The following is a 22,549-nucleotide window of genomic DNA, read 5'->3' on the forward strand; positions in this document are numbered from 1 at the left end:
GTTAGCTACGGCTAACAAGCTAGGCTAACAAGCAACGCTACTTTGGCTAGCCCTGTGGTGTTGGCTGCTCCCGCTCATGCTCCCGCTTGGTGCTAGCTCCCTCACGAAACAAAATATCCAAAAGGCACAAACACGGCTGAGAGGTCAGGTTCAGTGACTTGTGAACTGGCTGAGATGGTGCCTAGCAGACAGCCAGCGTCTAGTTAACCACCCATGATGGTGCCACCTGTCACTCAAAGTGACCACGCCCTTAATTATGCGCAACTTTAAGCCTTAATAAAATTTAAACGGATGAGTTATAAAAAAAATTCACCCCCCTGTACAGTTGTTATGACTGGGGAAATTAGCTATAGAGACCAAAACCGTTTTTTGTACCAGGCTGTAAACATGTTTATTTCTGCTATAAATTTGAGCATTTTAACATGGGGGTCTACGGGGATTGACTTTTGGAGCCTGCCTCAAGTGGCCATTCAACGAACTGCAGTTTTTGGCAATTCCGCATTGGCTTCACTCATCATCCCTGGAGGTTGCTGCTTAGATAAAACCCACATGTGAAATCAGCCATGATCTGTGGGGTCTGTAGGAAGGCTCCATGTCATTGGTCCGACATCCCATTAGTCCGACGTCCCATTGTTCCGATATGTGATTATACTAGGATATACTGTATTTGTGTACCATAGAGGATCAGCAGACGCAACAAAAGTAGGCTACTGGTCGAGATACAAGTGTCATAGAGAGAAGAGAGTGAAACACCATAACCTCCTGTTATTAACTCTGGGGTCCAGGTTGTGTGGGGAGCTTTCCACGGTGCTGAACGGCTCCCGGCGGCTCCGCGACCGGCTCTGGGTCAGCTGGGAAAGGCTTGAGGCGAAGCAGGATCACAGCTTATGTGTTTGCCACTTTCTTTTTAATTTTAACCCACACCATGATCTTTTCCTAACCCTAACCAAGTGGTTTTTGTGCCTAAACCTAACCAGACCTTAACCACAGGGCATCATGATGATTTTGGAATAATGGGCTGTCGGACCAATGGGCAGACCCCTGTGGGAAGGCATTCTGGGAATTGTAGGAAATCAAAACAAAATAAAGTACAAGTATACAAAACTAGCTGAGAGACTCATGATAACAGCACTTAGAGATGTGTGGGGTTAGTTAGGCTGCTTTAAATATCCTCAGAATAAATTGAAATACATCACTGAAATTAACAGAGCTGTCATGGACCCTGTGACAGGTTGGTGAGCTCAGGGGGTCTTTCTGCCTTCTGCACACTGTATGCTGATATAGACCTCAGACACCCACGACCCAGGAGAGGAATGTGAAGTGAAAGACTGCAATTAAAGGCTGTATATATCATAATAAAACTATTTATTAATTAATATTTTTCTGTCGAATTATTAGATTTCTGTAGCCAATCTTGTTCCTCTGCCCTGAATGTTGCATAAACAAAAAATCTGTGCTCATCCATATGAAAAAAATGTAGCAATACATATGTGTCCAAAGTATTCTGCAAGCAAAACTCAATGTATTCAAGCTAGGAGAATGAATTAGTAATATGTCTGCATGCACTGGCCTTGGGAAAACATCCCCTCTTTATAATTAAGCCACTGGCAGACTCGAGCAAACCTGAGCACAAACCTCTGTCTCCTCCTGGTTTGAGGGGAATGTTAAAAGCCGTCGTAACTAATTGGTTCCCCTGCCTCCTGTTTGTCATGGGAACGACACAACAATCAACACCCTCCATCAACTCCTTCAGAATTGGGGAGCAAAACAACAGGGTGGTCGTCTCGTGTCACGCCAAATAGACTGACAGTCAGTCGAGCATTAGTGAAGACTGATGTCGTGCATTAGTCACTTACAGGGGGGGATCCATTTGTGTCCGTTGCCTGCTCTGCCTCCTCGTCTTTGTTTGGGTTACAGCCACAGCCAACAAACTATAAACTTGTTCAATTATCATAAAACAAAACAAATCATGAGGCCTTTGTTTATGCTGCCTGCAAGTGTTGGATTAACTTCTCACACTCAGCCTCTGTTGTCTAATGCTGCTTCTAATTTCTTTATTTCATTTACTCCGAGAGAACACTCCAGCATTTATATTAAAGAAAAGCCCTCCACACAGATTTGAGGGTCTATTTGCAAGTTAGAGAATGCACTTGAACAATAACTACCTATCTGTAGTGTTAGTTATCCTCTGGATCCACAAGAGCCATTTTCGCCAAGGGGGAGAATGATTTTGCTTCATCAGGAAGAAGTGGATCTTCTAAAAACAGTCATTTTGTTTCTGCGTCTTCCCCCCCCACTCCGCCCTTACATCTCGAGAGATGGTGCGGGCTGATTCTCTGCGTGAAGTGCCTCTCGACGCTCTCAAAACTTACATCATGCATTGTTTCACGGGCTGGCATGTTTTGCGGGCTCTTGGCCCATTCGGGTGCTGGATTGAGTGTGTGTAGGTTAGTGGGTGGGCAGCAGGAGTGGGTTCTCTGCGAGGGGCAGGAGATGCTGGAATTCCTAATAGAAGGTAATTGAAAATGAGCACTTAGAAGCCGTTGGCTGGTATTTTCCTGATGTGCCATGAAGCACTGTCGTAATCATGTGCTAGACTCTGCCGTACTCAGCAGGCAGTGGAAGGGCTCATTAGTGGATACTATGCATTATATACGTAGGTGTTTGACATGCAATCGCACACAAAAGCAGAAAGAAAAAGATCATGTGCCTGCTCAAACAACTTTTCACAGCCTGCTGAAGCTTTTCTTTCCCGCTGAACTTCTTGTCGCTGGTGGGCAGAGAGCAGCAGCCTTGAAAAGTTTTACTGAAATGTGACAAAATTGAATGAGTAGGCCGCTTGAGGATGTGAAGTGGATGGCTCACAGAAAGAGCCTCCACTTCAGTATTCTTACTCTTTCTCTTTCTGTCAGTCTGTCTTTCTCCTGCTGTCTCTGTACGTGGCTTTCAGGACAAATGGTACCCTTACCTTTAGCTACTTTTGACAGCCTTACATAGATTTGAGCAGTCGCTACAGGCGGCCTGTGAAGGTGAAATGGTCAGAAAATTGTGCTGAATGGCAAAATAACGTTACTATTTGCTGCCATTGTGTTCTATGAGGATGTGTGGATACAAAATCTATTTACACTGGTAACCTTGGGAGTGAAAACGATTTGATTTAGAGAAGAAGAGGAGAGAAACAAAAGGAAGAGAGCAAGAGACAGCGAGAGGAGCTCCCTGAGAAGTAGAGCGCACAGACAGAGGTCACATGATCCTCCTCCAGCTCTGATAATCCACACATTTAAACGGTTCGACAGCGATGGAACTGAAATTCTATAGCCGTCCGCCTCACTCAATCAGCCACAATATCTTGCTCCAGCAAACAGAAGCTGTGGTGCTGCCGCTTAGCACCGGGATAATGATCAGATTAAAAGCTTTGACTGGTGAGACTTGGACTAATGCCAGGTGATGGGAGCAATTTGCCGCCCAATCAACGCCGAACGAAGGAGGGAGAAGTGCACCATTGGCTACTGACGCCAGCAGGGAGGGGTTATGGGGGCGAGGAGAGAGGGTTGGAATCATCCCAACCCCAAAAAGCAGCTGGTGATTCAACAGTTCCTATTGTCAGATTCCATTACATCCCCTCTGTCTTTGTCTTTCTTTCTCTCTGCCTCTATTTCTCTGTCCGTCTCTCCTATTCCCCTTCTAATCAAGTTCTTCCCCTGTCCTCCCCACTTTCACTCAAAAAAATGGATGGTCAGCAGAAGGCCTTTTCGCTGAAAAGTATTTCTGGCTTCATGCACGCGCACACACTCTCACTAAACTCAATGCAGCGCTCAACATAGAAGACACACAGAGAGCAAGATGAAGGAAAAATAAAGAGGAGGAAGTGAGGATTTAAAAAACAAACGGCAAACAGTGACTGAGGAGATGTCTTTGTCAGTGAGAGAGAGACATGAGTGGGCCGGCGCGCTAATCATCGATCGGATGATTAAGGCAGATGAGCAGGGCTTTTTCCCCCAGTGAAGGATCTGATTGTTGGTCTCCTCCCGCCTGGTGTCCGGGGAGCACGCTGGCGGCAGCGGCTCAGGATCAATACACTCAATCACGGCTGAGAGGGGCAGCGTCAGTCACGCTGTGCCAGACTATTAGAACCAAGTAGGCAGACAGTGAATAACTCCATGCTTCTCTGGTCCCACCTCACACCACAGGGGGAAGAGATGAACTTGCTGGCTGGCTGGAATGTGTGTGTGTGCGCATGTGTGCATGTGGATAAGGGTGTGCAGTTGTCACACCTGCTTCTGGTTAAGTTAAAGGAACAGTTCAACCTTCTGGAAAATATACTCATTTGCTTTCTTGAAGAGAGTTATATGACAAGATTCAAACTGCTCTCATGCATGTCTGTTATATGTAAAGCTGCAGTCAGGAGGTGGTTAGCTTAGCTTAGCACACAAACTGGAAACAGCGCACAGCACCTCTAAAGCAAACTAATTAACACATTATATCTTGTTCAAAAACCATTGTGGTTTAACTTGTGGTCATGTTCTGACAGCCTGCCCTTATTCCCAGTTCCCAAATACCGCCACTTTGTCAGTGATTTCTCTGCCTTTCTCTCTGTGTGTCATATCGACACACAGAGGCATCTTTCGTGACGATATGATACACTGGGCAGTGTCAGCTTGTAATGCTGCTGGCAACAACATAATATAAGGAGCTGGAAAGTCCCTATAAGGAGGGCAGGAGGGGAAATGGATGAGTCCAATAAACCCTGGACTTTCGCCCAGGAGTCTGCTGTTGGCTTCCTGTGTGAGTTTTAAGCCAAATCATGATGTTATTTTCTAAACCTAACCATGTGCTTTTGCTGCACAAGGAAATAATGTACTGATGTAAGTTCATTTTTAAATGACTGTATGCATCAAATGAGCTTGAGCTGTACATTTGCTTTGAAAACCAAAGTGTATTTTGAATAGACACAATTATATGTAACATGTATAAATTCACATGCTGTCCTGGAAGCAGATGCAGGAGGTTACCCGGCTAGTCACATTTAGACATTAAAGTCCACGGACAAATGGGTGATATTTGATGAGTTGGAATGAGAACTCGCTGCTTCATGGCCAGACCATGGATGTATGAAGAGAACCGGATACAGCGCTCAAGGCAGGGCCCCGTTCATTCCTATTAAAGTTCTCAGTGGGGGATGAAGCCAAAAAGTTCAACTTCCCAGATGTAAAATTAAGCATCACGGGGCCCATAGAGCAAACGCAAGAGAAACTTTCATGCGTGAGCAGCTAACTGGTTCAGTGGATAACTTCCGGTTGGGCCCTCTGCTAACTTGAATAGAGAGAGATAAAATTGTGTGCAGTTGTGACGCTCCAAAAAATCTATCGATTTACAGACATGTCTCTTCCAATGTAAGTCTATGGTAAAAAGTCCTTTTGGGCCCAATGGCATCACGTGATGGACCTGGAAGTTGTAATGGCCACTACAAAAATTGGCTTCAAATCCCGGCACACTTCCTGGAGGTCTTGGCCAGGCACATTGACTTCCCATCGTCCCTGCTGTTTAGCTCTGCTCAGCAGTCTTTATGCTAAGCTAATCTAATTTTGGTTGCTGGCATGTTGGCATGTAAGTACATCCCTATGAATAACAGCTGAAACAGGGGGCTACTTCCAAGAGGTGGGACTAAGTCATTGTTTTGCAAGTCACAAGTAAGTCTTAAGTCTTAAGTCAAGTTTTGAGTCAAGTCCCACGTCAAGTCCTACACTTTGAGTTTTGAGTCCCATACAAGTCATAATTTTCTTTTCACCAAATGTAGTGAAGAAATAATATTAACCGAGCATTAGAAAAAGTGGATCTGGTGAAGTGAGTGTCAAATTGTTGGAAATGAATGCCTTTAACCTCAGTTGAATCAGAAAATGGAGGTAAGTCAATTAATTGATTTGTGGCACACTTTTTAAATCTTTGGGCCGGGGGGGGAGGTCAGGCCTGCCATCAGGGTGGTCAAAGGGTATGGCCCAAGGCCGAGGGAGACCCATGAAAAGTCTATGGTTGACCTTTAAATTGGATCAAGTATAACAATTTACAATAATCACAATACAATTTAAATGTATTTACACAATAAATTAATACATTTTTATCATTAAACACATTTTAAGCATGCACTCCAACCCCACAAGTCTTTTTTGATTTTGTAAAGTCAATGTTAAAGTCATCAAATACATGGCTCAGGTCTGACACGAGTCCACACCTTTGCTACTTTTCTGTCTTTGCTTCTGGTTAGACCCAGATAAAACTGTTTTGAAATGATTTATGTATAAATTAATACGTTTCATACAGAATGCCAGACAATTTGTTGGAATCATGCCTCCTGAATCCTTCCAACTGAGGTGACGAGTTCAATGTTATCACATTCATTTGTCAGAACGGACGTAGTTATTAAAATGTGACCCAGGTTGAAAAATACCATAATTTCCTTTGTAGGATACGGACATCCTGAAAACAACACCAGTGCTTGGGCCACAAGGCACACATCAACTTTTTTATTCATATGTGGTGTATGGATGTTGGAATAAAAACACAACTCTTGCTTTTTGAGCCATTATGTGAAAAAACATATTTTGTAAAAATCAAAAACTGATACTTCAGCTACACTACGTCCTTGTAAGACGAAAGTAAACATTCCAGCACTTCACTAGTTTCATTTTTGAAAAACACTTTGGAAATAAACAGCAGTAATAACCATGCCTTTAACGGATCATCCTTCACCTTCTCTCCCTTTAGATTCTCAAGTCCCAACACTTCAAAATATCACATTAAAATCATTTTTAATCTTTTCTGACAAAAAGCGAACAACAAATCATTGTGAGCTTTGCTTCCCTGATGCAATGTCAGAAAACCATGTGTGCCCATCAGCTTGCGTCTTGAAAACCTTGTGCACTGACAGAAAAATCCCCTCCTTCCCCTATAGACGACATCATCTTATGTGGCGGGTGAAACACTCGTTAGTGCCATAAGAAAGGAGGAGAGGGGAGGACGGCACTTCTCAGACAGCTGTGTCCCTGACAGACAATGGATGGCCCAGGCCCATCTGGATGCAGCAGCCCTGGACCAACATGATGTATACATCTTCACTAGCCAATGGGTGCCATCAATCCCCCCATCACCATGGTGACTGGCGGTGACAGCTAGCCGAGGACCACGGCCTCTATCTAACTATCATCTGTCTATCTTTATCTTATTAGGCATGTAAACAAACACATTATTGGGATATTAGCAGATAATAGGCTCTGAACAGACCCACATATTTGCAGTTAGGTTTAGTTCTGGTCCCAACAGACTACTTTTTCTCAGTGTCATCGCTCAGTCAAACTGAAACACACAAACATCATACATACGAGGATGAATCATGTAGGATATGTATCAATAAATACATTAAAATATCACTGAAGAAGATGCTTAGGCCTGCATGACTTGATAGTAGACAACAAACTGAAGTTAGGGACCGTCTCAAAAGTGCAAGCAAAAGGGCAAGAGGGTTTTCAACTTTTGTCATTGCATGCTTTCTTAAAAAAATGCAGTATTGTGGCCTGTTTTTTGTCAGTAGCTTTGCCACTATCTATCTATCTATCTATCTATCTATCTATCTATCTATCTATCTATCTGTCTATCCGTCCATCTGTTCGTCCATACTGTTTGTCCTGTTCTGCCATCTATTCACATGATGTTTTGAATTCAATATTATCCTTTTAGCGGTCCCTGCTTTTGAGTTGAGTGTTTGCAACATTCCTCTCTAATCTCCATCTTTAAAAAAAATAACAGGCAACCTTGTCAGCCGAGCAGTGGAGATGCAAAGAGGAATTGGAGGAACGGCCTTGCTACAGGACCATTCTGAATATGTTAACAGCGCCGCTTCCCTTGAACTGTCACAACTTGAAAATCCACCGTGTTAAGAGCTTCACATGCAGGCAGCCATGAATATCTGCCGTTTCCGTAGACTTGGCCACAGAGGCCCTTAAAAAGCACTTGTTGTAATACATGACCAATTTCCCTGCAGCGAGTGCAGGGGAGTATTAACATCTCCTCAGCCTGGTTCGGTTTTAATGTGATGGAGATGTTATTAGAGCCATCACAGGCCCAAATGAATGGCCAGTGGAAGCGCCACAGCAGGAGAGAGAGGGGGGAACACATCGACCTTCGCCTCACCAAGGACAAGGACACTTGTGCTCGTAAAAAGGGGTGGTTCAATTGTTCACACCAGCCATGGCTGCTGAACCAAGCCTTGGAGTCAGGCTTACATGACCATATTACACTCACTTAGTCGGCTCGTATTTCACTGGATTTCTCTGATTGGTGAGTTTGTTAATCTAGCATTTCTTTGTTACATAAATACACCAATAAACTGTAAAAAAAAAAAAAAAAAAAAAAAAAAAAAAAAAAAAAAAAAACCCAGCAACTACAAATTATTGATCATTTCAGGGGGACATCTACATTTCTAATCATTTATAAGATAGGAAATTATAACTAACTTCACGGTGGAGGCATGAAATCAAATCATTTTGTTATATAGGAGTAATTAATATGTGGTGCTGTGTATGTGAAGTTGACTGTGATTTACCTCACACTTTAACTTGTGTAATAAAAAGACTTTAATATCTCTGCAATCCATTTGATTAATTTTGCTGTCCTGCATTGTTGTGTTGAGCAATTCTCCCTGTGACAAGAGGTGCTCTCGTCTTTGAACAGTTATCCTGTCTCCCTGCTCCTTTGAAGTATAATTATTTCACTTTAATTAGAAGCGAATCATGCTTAGTAAACACAAAAACACGGTCTCTTCAGATTAATAGGCCGGGGTAATGCGTTAGGCACGAGGAGTTGCTTTGAATGGGCTTTGGCTCCGCTCCAATTCGGGCATGATTCTCATTGTGCAGCAGCTCCCAGCCTTGACGAACTGACCAGTGACTAGCGGTTGCAGAGGGGGAGAGTGAAGATACAGGCCTGTGTCTAACACTGAATTCTCCTATTGTTTCAACACAGAACATGTTGTTCTTTGTTGTCTGCTATTAATAATACATTGGCCACAATCTGTAAGTCTAATACGGCAGAATTAGGAATGAGGCACCTTGTTCAAAACCCAAACTGAGTGTTACATAACGTATGCACATGCAGGGAGCCTTTTCTGTCATGCAGAATTTAAGATTCTTGATTAAAGTTACATGCTTATTTCAGCAAATTAATTTACAGTCTAATATGCAGCCAAGGGTGTAGATCTTATTTTGTGGGGAGGACACAACAGGGAGGAAACGGTGGAGGTTGGGGGTCCTTCCCAAGTAAATTTTGAGCGTCAATCATGTAATTTCCTGCATTCTGGTGATTTTTTTATGCACCAATTTTTGCTTTTTCTGCTTCAGGTAAAGTGGAAAAGCCTCTCCTACAGTCGTTTCTGTGTTGGGAGGGGACAAGAGCACATGTTTAAACATGTTCTAAATATTGAGAGGGACTTGTCCCCTGCGTCCACTCCCCTCGACCTCAACACTGGGGAGGGCACTCACGAAATGGGTGTTTGGGGGTCCTCATCCAGGAAATTTTTAAGGTCAAACACTTAATTTTCACATTTTGCTAATTTTTAAACACCAATTTTTGCCTTTCCTGAATCAATTTCAGGTGGAAATGTCTTCCTTTTAGTCAAAATTGGGGGGGCAAATACATGTTCTAAATATTCAGTGTATCCTCATACAACTGCTTGTATGACATCCTTCATCCTTGTACTTAAAGTAAAGTTACGTACTTAATGTAAAGTTACGGAGGGTAGGTTTTATACTATTTATACTGTATGTTGTGTTACATGGACCTGTGTCTGCAATAAAGCTTTATTATTATTAGGAAAAGAAAAATGGTGATGTCATACCTTAAAATGACTCAAAGTTCACACGGTTTTGAACACTGGTCTCCTGGGGAAAGTCCTGTGTTTTGTGACCTATCCACCACCCCAACCTACATCCTTACGGGGCCGCTTCCTTTTTTATACCCATCAGTGTGTAGGTCACGTAATCACAGACTTCCCAAACACATAGGGTTTAGATTAATTACCTGCTCGTGATTACATGGACTGTGTACGAATTTTGGTGCTTTACTTTTCGTAGGAAAGCGTACGAACAGTACATGGGAACAGTCTGAAATATCAAAGGGGAGGTGTCCCCCCCACCCCCAATGAAATCTACGCCTATGTAAGCAACCTTTTACCTACACTCCACCTTTAAATTAGAATACAAAATGGGCCTTTAGTGCAATCGGGTGCAATTCCTCAAAATACTTTGAAAGAAGAAAAAAGCAACGCAGGCTTTGTAGTTCAAATCAGCTGAGCACAACATCCCTTTGGTCGTACAGTTTACTGAATCCAAGCTGGATTATTTCATATCAAACAATCTTTAGATGAATTTAGATTACAGGAAATCTAACAACCTTTCCTTAACACATTCAATTACACTATCAAACTGAAAAGATAAAATGCTCTAATATTTACTTGCCAGTTTCAGCAGCTATGTGGAGGGAGGGAGTGGAGGAGGGGGGTGTCGCTCTCCCAGCAACTAATTACTTAAGCAGTTGTCAAAGGTTTGAAGCTCGCTCTTGAATTCCAATGAACACTGTCCATGGACAGCGGTGGTTTTGCATATATTATGAATATTTCAGCTTCTCCCAGTAACCTTGGTGTCGTTTGGCAGATAGGGGCTGGCAGAGAGCCATTTAAAAGCTTCTCTGTTGCAGAAGGGAGGAGACAGGGTATTAAGCTTTATCTATACTTGACATTTCGAAGCATTTGTAATTAATTCATATAGAAAATCTTTCCCCCTTTTTCTAAATGACTGGCCGTGAATGGTCTGCAGCACAAGGTAACCGCCATTGTTTCTGTGAGAGGACACACACCAAAGTGGTACATGTCAAAATCACATATCAAAATAAAGACAAAAGCTCACTAAATCAAATCAAGTTTTTCTTAAGCAAACATATAGACATCTCTGTTTACACATGCTATTCAAGATTCAAGGGAAGAGCTCGCACGCAGCCGGACCCTGAATACAATCACAGAGGTTTGAGTGTGAATAAAGATGCATGTGTAAATGTTTAGGAATGTGGACGCGCAGCCAGATGGACAAAACTAAAGTCTGTCTGCATGTCACAACTCCTGGCACAGAGCCAAAGACGCAGGTGTGTGTGTCTCTGTGTGTGTGTGTGTGTGTGTGTGTGTGTGTAAAATCTTATCCATTTGATAAATAAGAAGCACCTGAAGTTAATCCTTAAATATAAAAAGTTTTCTAAATTAATTCTAAAAAATATAACCACCATGATATATTTGTGCACTTTCATTCTGCTCTTCCTTCCTTGCACACAGAGAGATTAATACATTTCTATACTTCGTCATGTTTGGGTTGGTTAACTGAAAAGGCCGGCATGAACTACTGAAAGAAATGAGTCAGACCTTCAGATAGCCTGAACAAACAGCCCGTACACTGAATAGTTCTGCAGTTCTTGTTCTCCATTGCTGGCCACCAGCAACCACTTGCATCCACCTTGAAATCATAAAAGCAGCCGTCATTCCACAACGCTCTGAAAAGCCTCTCATGCAGCAGCTCCTTAGCTTGTTGGCAAGACATTTAATTGGTTTAATAATTTAATGGTAAAATAAGTGAAAGGATAAAATGTATCAAAACTGAGGACAAAACGTGGCACCTACGTTACGTTACCTGCAACTTGACCCACAAAAGTTTGGCTGGTGTGAACACCTCTCTCTCGGGCGAAAGTCGGTGTTTGTTGGACCCATCCACCACCCCTCCTGCTGGCCCTTGTCGGACTTTCGCCGCTGTGTTTCCCCCTGACGCCGTCTGGAATGATACCCGGATGAGCTGAGCGGCACTGAGTCCCTCCATCTTGTGTGTGTTTGAGTGTGTTTTGTAGAGTGGGGCAGAGAAGGTGGAAGGTGGACTATTGCACGTAATGTTTCTGTAAGTCATTAATAACTTAGCTTTACTCAGAGTGACGCGGGCCCTGCTGGTTGACTGGCGAATCACTAATCACCCAACCTACAGGCAGCACAATAGATGGTGTGAATCATTCAGTCAGTCAGTCATCATCAGGCTGTCAGTGCACACAATGTTCGGGCAATTTGAGTTTGCTTTTCTGGAAATATTATGTTATTTTCTCTTCTTGAGAAAAAATTAGACCTATAGTAGTGGATTTGAATTACTATTAAAGGATAAACCTCAGTGTGTTTTAGAAATTACTGTTATTCCATTTTACTTTAAGTTATTTGATTTGAAGGACTGTGAAGCTGCATAACATAGGCCTATCAAAATATGTTTTTGATGGTTCCACTGCTTACATTTCATCATTGTGATCATGGGTACAATCACAGATTAAAATCTGACAGTTGTCCCACAGTGTGTTACAGCAGCATTAAAATAAGGAGAATCGAAGCAGATTTTTTAAAGTAACCCAAAAGCTACTTTCCATGGTTACTATATAATTTATATATGCAGTAATTGGTTTTCTCAAAACATTCTACACAAGATCTCTTCCTGCTAGTATCCAAAGATGTGAGTACATTTTAAAGAAGACTGAATCTGTAAATAACTCTGTACAGAGTACATGACAATACGTAGGTCGTAGGTATTCACTTTTTCAAAATGCTCTTTAGTGATTCAATAAATACCATCCTCAGTTCTCCCTGATAGACGGTTAGCTCTTCAGTGGCTCAGCCTCTTTCCTGGAGGTGATGTCAGTCCACTGAGATGACTACGCAAGTGTAAAGCCTTCAATCTGCGGCCGTGCCTCATCTAAAGCCGGACCCATCCACACCATTGTGTCCATTTTCTAAAAGAGTGAGTGAGTTAGAGCAGCGTGGGGGTAGTGAGCGAGCCTCCGAGTGTGTTTGTGTGTGCGCATTTGTTTGTGTGTGTGTGTGGAGAGAGTGTGCCTGTCCAAGAGGTTGCCAACTGGCATTAGGGGAATGTGAATCAGTGGAGGGACCACCGCGGTGGTATCCAGTGGTGTTGTGAGTGTGTCCCCCTCAACGCGCACAGCTTCCCCCCCACCTCCACCCCTGTGTTCTCTTTCACAGCCCACCCCCTCCCCAATCCTTGTCCCTTGTTTCTGCCTCCAGCTTTAGCACTTCCTAGTTTAGTTCTGCCTGAGCGCAGAGCAGCTCTCTCTCCAATTTAGTGAGTGGCAGGGAAGATGCAGACTGACACCATACTGATTCAGTGGAGTGTGTGTACTTGTGTGTGTGCGCGGGATGTGTGAGCCATTATGTGTGGGTTAATTGAAGGGAGAACAAACCGCTAAGAGTGAGAGAGGGAAAAAAATGAAGACATAAATAAGGTTTAAGAGTGTATATGTGTGTAAGGAAGAAAAAGGGCGCATTAGCAGCTGAACAATATCTTGATTTCACCTCTATAATCTTTCTAAAATTATCCGCAACTGTTGCCACATGACCCGCGTGTGTCTTTTCTAATTAATAACCCATTCATGTGAGAGAAAAGAAGACAAAAAGAGGCTTTTAAAAAAGGATCAAATCATATCTTTTATCAGCTGCGATGCCATATCTCTAAATCCTTTCTTTTCATAGCGAAGACTGGTGTTTGCACAGGGGCTGCTTCCATGTGAAGCCTGTATGTGTAGAAAGCTATAGCTCTCTATGAGAAGGCCAGCTCTCAGTCTTCAGGGTGCCATCCTGTGGCAACATCAGAAGAAATGTCAAAGATTTTGAAGGCTTGGTTAAATACAACTGGATTTCTTTGCCTTAAACCTTCAATGACATTTTTGGCTGTCGGAAAGGTCAGCGTGCAGCTCCTGTGAAATGCTAGCTCTTTTGGGGTGAACTTCAATACAGGATAATAAATCCCTCTCTCTATTTTTCCCTCCATGCTTACAGCGCTGGCCTTACCACAATAGCCCGTCAACAAGTAGGGAAACATACGTGGCTTGATGGATATTTCTGTGCGTACTGTCTTCTGTGTGATAAATCTCTCCGTCCTAAAGCAATAATGATGAAATTTTTACTGAACTCCACCTCACAACTGTTAAACAGAGATATTAATGTCTGCAGAGTTATTAAAAAGAACACATAAAGCCAAATTTTAAGTGAATTACATTTACCTTCAGAATAATGGATGTAAGTGCAGTGTTTATCCATCAAAGTCAGCACCGGTTATGAACCCAGCTTTAACTTTGTCAATCTCCAAATAAAGTTTTTTTTTAAGTTAATTTACACGTGAATTCACCAAGGACTTAAGCCTTAACATTTCACCCTTACAATTTACAGTTTGTTATCCTTTTTATAATCATGATAATGTGTCAGTCTTGACTGGAGGTTCAGGGCAAGCTCCATTTTGAAAGCTCATTCCATGAGCACCATTCAGAATACTGTAATTACTTGTGAAATGCCTGTCAATGCATACTCGTGAGTTATGCATATGAAAATATGTTGTTAGGTAAAACCTCAAAATGAGAAATAAGTAAAAAAAAAAAAAAAAAAAAAAGGTTAAAAAATTTTGAGCAGTTGTCATGGAGATGGTTAAGAGGTTATCCTTTGTAGACCATCTTTAGAGAGAGGGGTCAGGAGCTGCACTCCGATACAACCACCCATTCAGCCAAGTGTTGGGCAGTGACACAGTATTTAGTGGCATGAGAAAGTAACTTTTGTAACTCTTTTAGTTACTTTTCAGTAATGAGTAGTGTCATGGATTACAATTTAAATTCCATTAAGCCCAGCCATATCACAGTTTACCTCAAGGGGCTTTACAGTATGTGACTCGCCCCAAAAAGAGCAACGGGCGACGTCTAATAAATGCCATGTGTACAGAATAGACCAACATAATAAATTACAATATAGACAATCAAAATAAGATACACAGAGTGTAAACATATTTGAGGAAGATGGATCCTGGAGGATGTCAAGCAGCCTCCAGGTGTCTCCAAATAGCTTGAGCTTGATCCACACATTTCACAAGGGTAACGGCACACAATTTGGCTCCATTAACTTACTTTTAGTTCACAGATAAGAAACAATAAATTGTGAAGATAATAAAGCCTTCACAAAATAACATTTTAAGTCTTGTGTGTGATTTATCCCTCAGGGATTTACACTTCGGAATTTATTCATATGTATATTTATTCATTCTGTGCTGCTTGTATGTCATGACATGTCAGCTTCATTAAAAGCATAGCTGCAAATTAAAGCAACAATAGAGACAATACATCTGTGATCAGTTTCCTAATTTAATTTTATCAATTTTTTCAATCTATTCCTCTTTTCCAATTTCTTGTTTTATTTTATGGAAGTGATCAATGCAAGTGTACTTGTCCTTTAAACTAAATAAAAAATAAAAGCTAACAAAACAAAAGACGCGTTCGTTCGTTACAGGCGTATCAGTTTGTAGAACAAGATTGTAAAACAGTTTTGAACAGTTAGAACAAGAGGATGCACTACAACGTGCAAATCACTCCTTCTTGTGGCTGCCTGCGCTTTCCCTGTCCTAGCGGCCGCAACTTACACTCTCTTCATCTACTTCATCTCCAGATTGGGAACTTGCAGGCAGGGCCAGCAGGAGAAATGATACTGCACTTAAGCAAAAATCTTTTTGGGTGTATGAGCCAGGCGAGCAACTCCATTGAACTGAATAGGCACCATCTTGACATCCTATATCTAGGTATTATAGTAAATCCATGGTGTGAACCCACACAGCTTAACTGTGTGGATGGGACCCCTGAACAGCTGCATGCTCTGGACTGAGCCGTGTAATGGATGTAACAAGTCATGTAACTACTTACATTTTTGTACCTAGTGTAATAAAAGTCACGACATTACTTTTAAAAGGGTAATTGACTTCATTTTCAAATTACTTAACAAATGGTAAATGGACCTGCACTTGTACAGCACCTTTCTAGTCCTCCGACCACTCAAAGCGCTTTTTACACTACGAGTCACATTCACCCATTCACACACACATTCACACACTGGTGGCTGAGGCAACCATACAAGGTGCCACCTGCTACTCAGTTTTAAACACACACACACCAGTGGAACAGCCACAAGGAGCATATTGGGCTTCAGTATCTTGCTCAAGGATACTTGGGATACTTTGACATGTGGATCGGAGCCAGGGATCAAACCACACAAGTATAAATGCTGTGGCGTAGGCTCTGCATAGAGCTGACGCACAAGTATGAATCCTGCTTTACAACTAACTTAACTTCATCCAATGGATCCAACAACTGCAGTTCCTCTAATGGCCACATGGGGCTGGCTCCAAAATCGAGTCAATCCCTGTAGACCCTGATGTTAAAATGCCAAACTTCACAGCAGAAATCAATGTTTCTTCATTAGCAAGTGAACTGGACATTGTGTTGAGATTTTTTTTAGGTAAAAAATAGTGTAACTAGAAAAAAGTCTACTGTATCAAAGTGCAAGAAAAAAATCTAACTTATTTACTTATTATTGGTGAAGGAGCAGCATCATGGTACTTTCCACAAAGATGTAATTAAAATATTGATCCTGTAGCAGGTATTGGTTTGCAGTCACTTTTCATTAGTTGCAGTTGTTTTCACAGCTGTGACTGCAGTCCCTGAGTCACTTCCACTGAAAAACAACATTATAGTATTGTAAAGAGTAAGCACAGGGCCAAGACAGTAGGAGCAGGGTACGCTGAAACAATAACAGCGCTCGAGGATGTCTCATTTTTGTGCAGTTCACAAGAGGTAAATGTGCCACAGACATAAGTAATCAAGCTGCAACTTGAGTCGGATAATATTTTGTAGTTCAACTGTCTGGCTGTAATTTTACCCCTGGCTTTACCAGAGGATGTTGCACTCCACCATCCACAGTGATGCACAATTACTCCTTCAATATGATGCCACACAAAGACGATTTGGAGAGATGGAGAATCTGATGAAAAGCACTGAACAGGAATTAAATCATGTTTTCCACACCATAGGTTCAGAAAATGGTGCTTGAGACACTGGAGAGCCCAGCGGCGGATTCCAATCTGTGGGCTGAAATTGGAAATGAACAGCAGTGCCGTCTCCATTCTGACAGCCTCGTGTCAATAAAAGTCAGTTTCCCTCCATTGCTTCCCATCGCTGACCACAAAGGGACTTTTGTCAGCTACAGTCAGAGCGCCGCACGGCTAACATTTTGCTAACGTGCAGCAAATGGTGATTGCGTTCACAACCAGTGAGATCTGAACGATTAATCTGAACATACATGCAGACAGGGTGCGACAGAAAGAGGAAAACAACGTCTTTAATACCACCACCTGTGCCCGTAAGTGCCATATTATACAGCAGTGAATTGGTCGTTTTCTGCAGTCAGAGTGAACAGCACTCGCCAGCTCCCTGTGCAGAGATCATATAATGTGATTTATGGTTCTGGAGTGAATTATGGAAACACTGACCTTCCCTTTACATCCCATCAAACAGATAACTGGCCAGTAAGTTGCTGTTATGATAGGAGGAGGGGGAAGAACACTGTCATGCCTGTTTACATGTTTTGATGCAGGCGAATGGCAAATAGGACAAGATTCATATCGGACTCTGCCTTTGATATATGAATAGGAGTCAAAAATTTGGCTGTGGAGAAACTGAGTGTTTTTTTTTCCTATCATGTCCACACATTTGCAGCAATGCTACCAGCTCTGGCCTTGGTCTTACAAAATGCCATTAAAGGTAGTATCTCACATTTTTCTTTTTTTTAACAGAATGTCATGACAATACCATCTCTGAGATTTTTTTTTTTTTTACTATTTTGAAAAAAAAAAAAAAAATCTCCCCCACCTTTGTTTGCACTTTCAATTTGCATATCAAAGAAATCCCATCGGGACCTGCTTTGCATATTTACATCTGATTAGTAACTTTAAATGAACATGTCAAAAATGGTCGAGTTTTCTTTTTTGAATGTGCGAGGACTACCTAGCTTGTATAATTAGTGCCAGCACATGTAACATAGCCAAAAAACAAAACAAGCTGATTTCAAACAACACAAGAGGCACCTTTTATATTGCCTTTCATTAGGCATACTCAAATATTCCTGTCTCACCTTGGACCTCAAAGCTTGCTAAATGATAACTCCCTTCGAATGATAAAGACAAAAATATGTACTGTATGTTTGTGGTAATATTTCTTTGCAATGACATTAGGTCTTGTAAATTCTATCAGTTTGCTTCTGATGGGAATATTTTTAGATGTACGGAGGAAGAGTTTGAAAAGAGAACGGTTGGGTTCAAGGTCAGTTAGTTCTGTGACAAAAACAATCTGTCTGCTTACCGTCATATAGTTCAAAGTCACAATAGGGTAAAGTGATATTCTGTCTTCTTACCTGACAGCAGAGTATGTCTCAATGCTGACATGTTATTCCTCTCATTTTAGAGACCAGAAGTGAGATCTAAAACCAAATTTAAACATTTTATTTTGCCTGTGTTTTGTCACATGTGGGAGGGAAAGGAGAGACAGACTCAAGGGCCTGTGCTTTCTTATTTCCACCGAGTTGACATGTTTGACGCCTCCTGTGTGTTTGTGTGTGTGTGTGTGTGTGGGTGAAATTTAAACCAAACTTTTCCCTGATGAAACTTCTGGAAGGAAGAGCTCTCCTGCAGGCCACGGTGTGCACACAGGGAGCCCAAAAATGAACTAACTATGTGATTATTAATTGGAGTCTATTTTGATTCAGTATTCCACGCTGCATATCGTCACGGGTCCTCAGTGGGATTGTGTCTGCGTAGCGGTGTGTTGGGGGGAAGCAGTCTGGAAGGCTGTGCCGTTTGGAGCACGGCTCGCTACCCGCACATCGGCATACCAATGAGTGGGGTTAAGAAGGCACGGCTCCTCGCGGAGACACCGTTCCTTCAGCAGACCCAATCCGCCAAGTCTCCACGGACCTATTTCCAAAAGCTGCTCCTAATGTGGGCCTGTGTCAATCACCCCCACAGACAGCTCCCCCTCGCCCCCCTCTCCTGTCCATATGAAATAGTCATACATTAGGAACCAGGGGAGAGCACCTTGCTGTCTAGGAGTCCTCATGTATTCTAATGCAATTCAAAAGCTATGGGTAGTTAAGTGGAAGACAGTTGCTGGTTGTTACACCCGCTCACTGGAAGCGCTTCCTTCTTTTTTGGCTTTCAAAGAGTCGAATTTCGACATGTAAGAATTCGGCTGTCTTTTGTCTCTGTTTGTTTGTTTATGAAGAGTCATACTGTGCAGGCAAGGAGAGGATTTAACAGAGGAAGCGTCGCTCTGTCAGCGAGTGGACGGGGGCTAGATATTGGATGTCGCCGTGACATGTTTATGTGACAACATCATTTGACAGCTCTGACACTCCATAGACAAACACCTTCAAAAGAGTCGACAGTATACCTGCTCAAAAAATATAGGGATACCTTTTTGCTGCCAAATGTACACCAAGTTGACGGGCTAATTTTATTTTATTTTTAAACAGGGCTTGGAGTGTATTTCAAACATCAGGGTTACATTTGGCAGATGTGCCTTTAATACACAACTTAATGCTGCTCGACTGGAATAAGCAAAATCTTAGTCTTAGGTGATCAAAAAAGTTAAGATGTTGGCAAAGAAAGGATAAATTTACTCTTCCTGTAGTTTTATCTTCATCGAGAATTCAAATTTTTGATTTATTCTTCCTATATAATGAACAAATCCCAAAACAAAACAGTCCTTTACATTGTAAGTGAAGATTTAAGGGACTGTGTAAAAATTATTAGGGGATCAAAAAAGAGAAAAGGTTATATATTTTTTACTTTTGCTTAATGAGTGTCTTTTCTTTCTTTCCTCAACGTAGATTTGTATTCAATTTTACCCTTCTCTTAACTGGTAACAGTGACAAGTTCAAAATGATACACCATTTTGAAAAAACTAACATTGAAAATTCATGACGAAATTAGCACAAATGAAAGCTAAAGTTTGGAACAAAACTTCCAAGGTTATTTAACTTAAGCAAACAACCCCACAACATCCACCACATCTCCGTTTAAATGTTGCCAAATCCGGATTTGTGCACAGAAATACATGACATCCCCCATTTCCAACCGAGCCCCGCCCATTTACACGGATAAAACAAACTAAAACAAAAAAAATAATACAGAAAACCTGGCAAAGCTGTTCTAATTTTGGCAGAGAATTGTGTGTTCATGTGGGATCCCATCACTTATAATAAGAAGATGACTGAAAAAAAAAAACTTTAAACAAGTTGTACCAATTCAACACTGTGTTATTTTAAGGGAAGGGTGTTGTCTTTTTTTCTAAATTAAGAGGAGGGTCCATTTTTTTTTTAGTCAAGATGGGGAGTGAACCATAAGATTTAACCACCCTCACCACATCAAATAATTTTCATACAGTTCCTAGATATTTAAAAACGGGACGTTTGTTTTTGATTTAATATTTTTGTGATTATTTGTTGATTGGAAAATTACAGAATATTACGAAATCTTTAATCTATTGTAAATGTTGGAAGTCCAGGATTCATCAGATTACTAGGTTAACGGGTACAGCTGGAAATGCACGACTGTTAAATCCACTCCACCGACAGAAAAAGTTGAAAAAGTGAAGAGGATCATCCTTTCTATCCTGTATTGACTCCTGATTTATTGCAGCCTGGAGTCTTATCACTCTACAACTAACACATTATCCCACTGTCAGGAGTCGTACTGCGGTGCCACGGAGGCAGCCGCCGCTAAGTTCCTCCACGACCAAGGATCCAATCTCCTCTGGGGTCAAAGTACATAGGGCTTCCATGGCTGGTCCAATAGCACCATGCTTGGCTGAGTGCAGCCCACGCTGGGCCCGAGGTATAGTGGCAAGTCCACGGGACGTGAGGTAGGATGAGTAAACCACAGGGATCTGAGTGGATTTACTCTCCTGCCAGCATCCTTTTTGGTTGGTAGTGGACCTATTGTGCTGGCTCGATGCGTTATAAGCAACACGGAGACAAAGAGGGACTTGGGGAGACAGCACATAAAGGCAGGCAGAAGATGGTGCTTAGAGATGTGGAGCAACAAGGACACATTTCTATTAATTCATTAAAAATTGTTTCTCTATCATATGGCAAAAATTAAGCCCCATAGAAAGAACGAACTGAAGGCCATCAGCCTGTAAATTATCAACACTTGAAGTATAGTTTTTGGTTCATGTTTACTGCCATACAACTTGACTCAGAACTTAATTTTACATATCTGAAAAGAAGTTGATAACCCAATTAATTGTGAAGAAGTCTGCTATGTAGAGAATGTGGATTTATTTTAAATAGATTCATTTAAGATAAAATGCTGAAGGCTACTCCTCAGAGAATATCATTCTACTCACATCTAAAACTTAATTGATTTGTTCCCGTTTATTGTTCTGACCTGAAATTAAGTTTTAGAGCGCTGACAATGAAATAAAGCACCGCATTAGTTATCTAGTTACAGACCTACCTCGAGACTAGTCTTTGAGAATTCGTGTTGGAATAAAAAAAAAAAAGAGGGGTCACAGGAGGATTATAAAACGTTCTCGCTGAAGAAACCGCTTTGAAAAGTTGTTTCTTTATGATGCCCAAACCTTAAATACCGACACAGAGTGAGGCACTGTGCTGCGGCTCAATAGCAGCAGCAGTAATGAACAATTCAGATGGTTGTTTGTGCCTGTGTGTTATGATTTATTGAGAAGCGCCTGACTTAGGCTACCTTTCGTCTTCACCTTTATCCGCGCTTTCAGAGTTACGTAATTAATTTTCGATTCAGTGAGGTACCTGCGAAGCTGTTGAAGGCTACAGAGATTCAGTGTTCCTCCTCGGTGGCACAAGATAGTACAATTAGACTCTGCTTGTACTGTTTTCTCTTCCTGGTAATGAACCAGTTAAAGTGCAGATACAATGCACTCCCCTGCCTGGAAATTTTTATCTCTTTTACTGAAAGAATTACCATTTATTAGCAAGTTTAAATAAGGGACTGTACAAAAATTATCAGGGTGTCAAAAAAGAGGCAAGGTTATTTTGTGTTTTCTATGGTTTGTAATGTGCAATTTGGTGGATAAACCATCTCCAAAATGTTTTAATCTTTAATAAACTAAAAAGAAACGTTGTCTTTCTGCCATTTTTCAGATAATCACATGGTTTTTAAAATAGCTTATTTAGAATAAGTGTTGGAAGAAGTATTTAGGCCCTTTTTAAGTACAAGTACCGAGACAAAAAGGCGGTAATCATAATATATATTTGGGGGGGAACGTAAACCCCAGACCCTGCGGCAGATTTGGTCAACCTCCCCTCACCAGTGCCGACTCTATGGCTATGGCCTTGCAATACAACACTGGAAGCATCAAAAGTAAAAGTTTTCACAATGCCCCCAGTAAGTGTTGCATCTAAAATGGTACACCATCTAAAATTCTTTGAGCACTTTAGGTTTTATGATTAAACCAGTTGTATCCATTCAGCGCATGTTTTACTTGGGATATCTGGTGTTTTTAATACATCTAGAGAAGACCTTGAAGGCCACCTGAATCAGCCGCCTTTCCAAACCACAAATAGTTTCCTTCGGTC

This window comes from Epinephelus moara, chromosome 15, assembly GCF_006386435.1.
Source record: "Epinephelus moara isolate mb chromosome 15, YSFRI_EMoa_1.0, whole genome shotgun sequence".
Lineage (NCBI taxonomy): Eukaryota > Metazoa > Chordata > Actinopteri > Perciformes > Serranidae > Epinephelus > Epinephelus moara.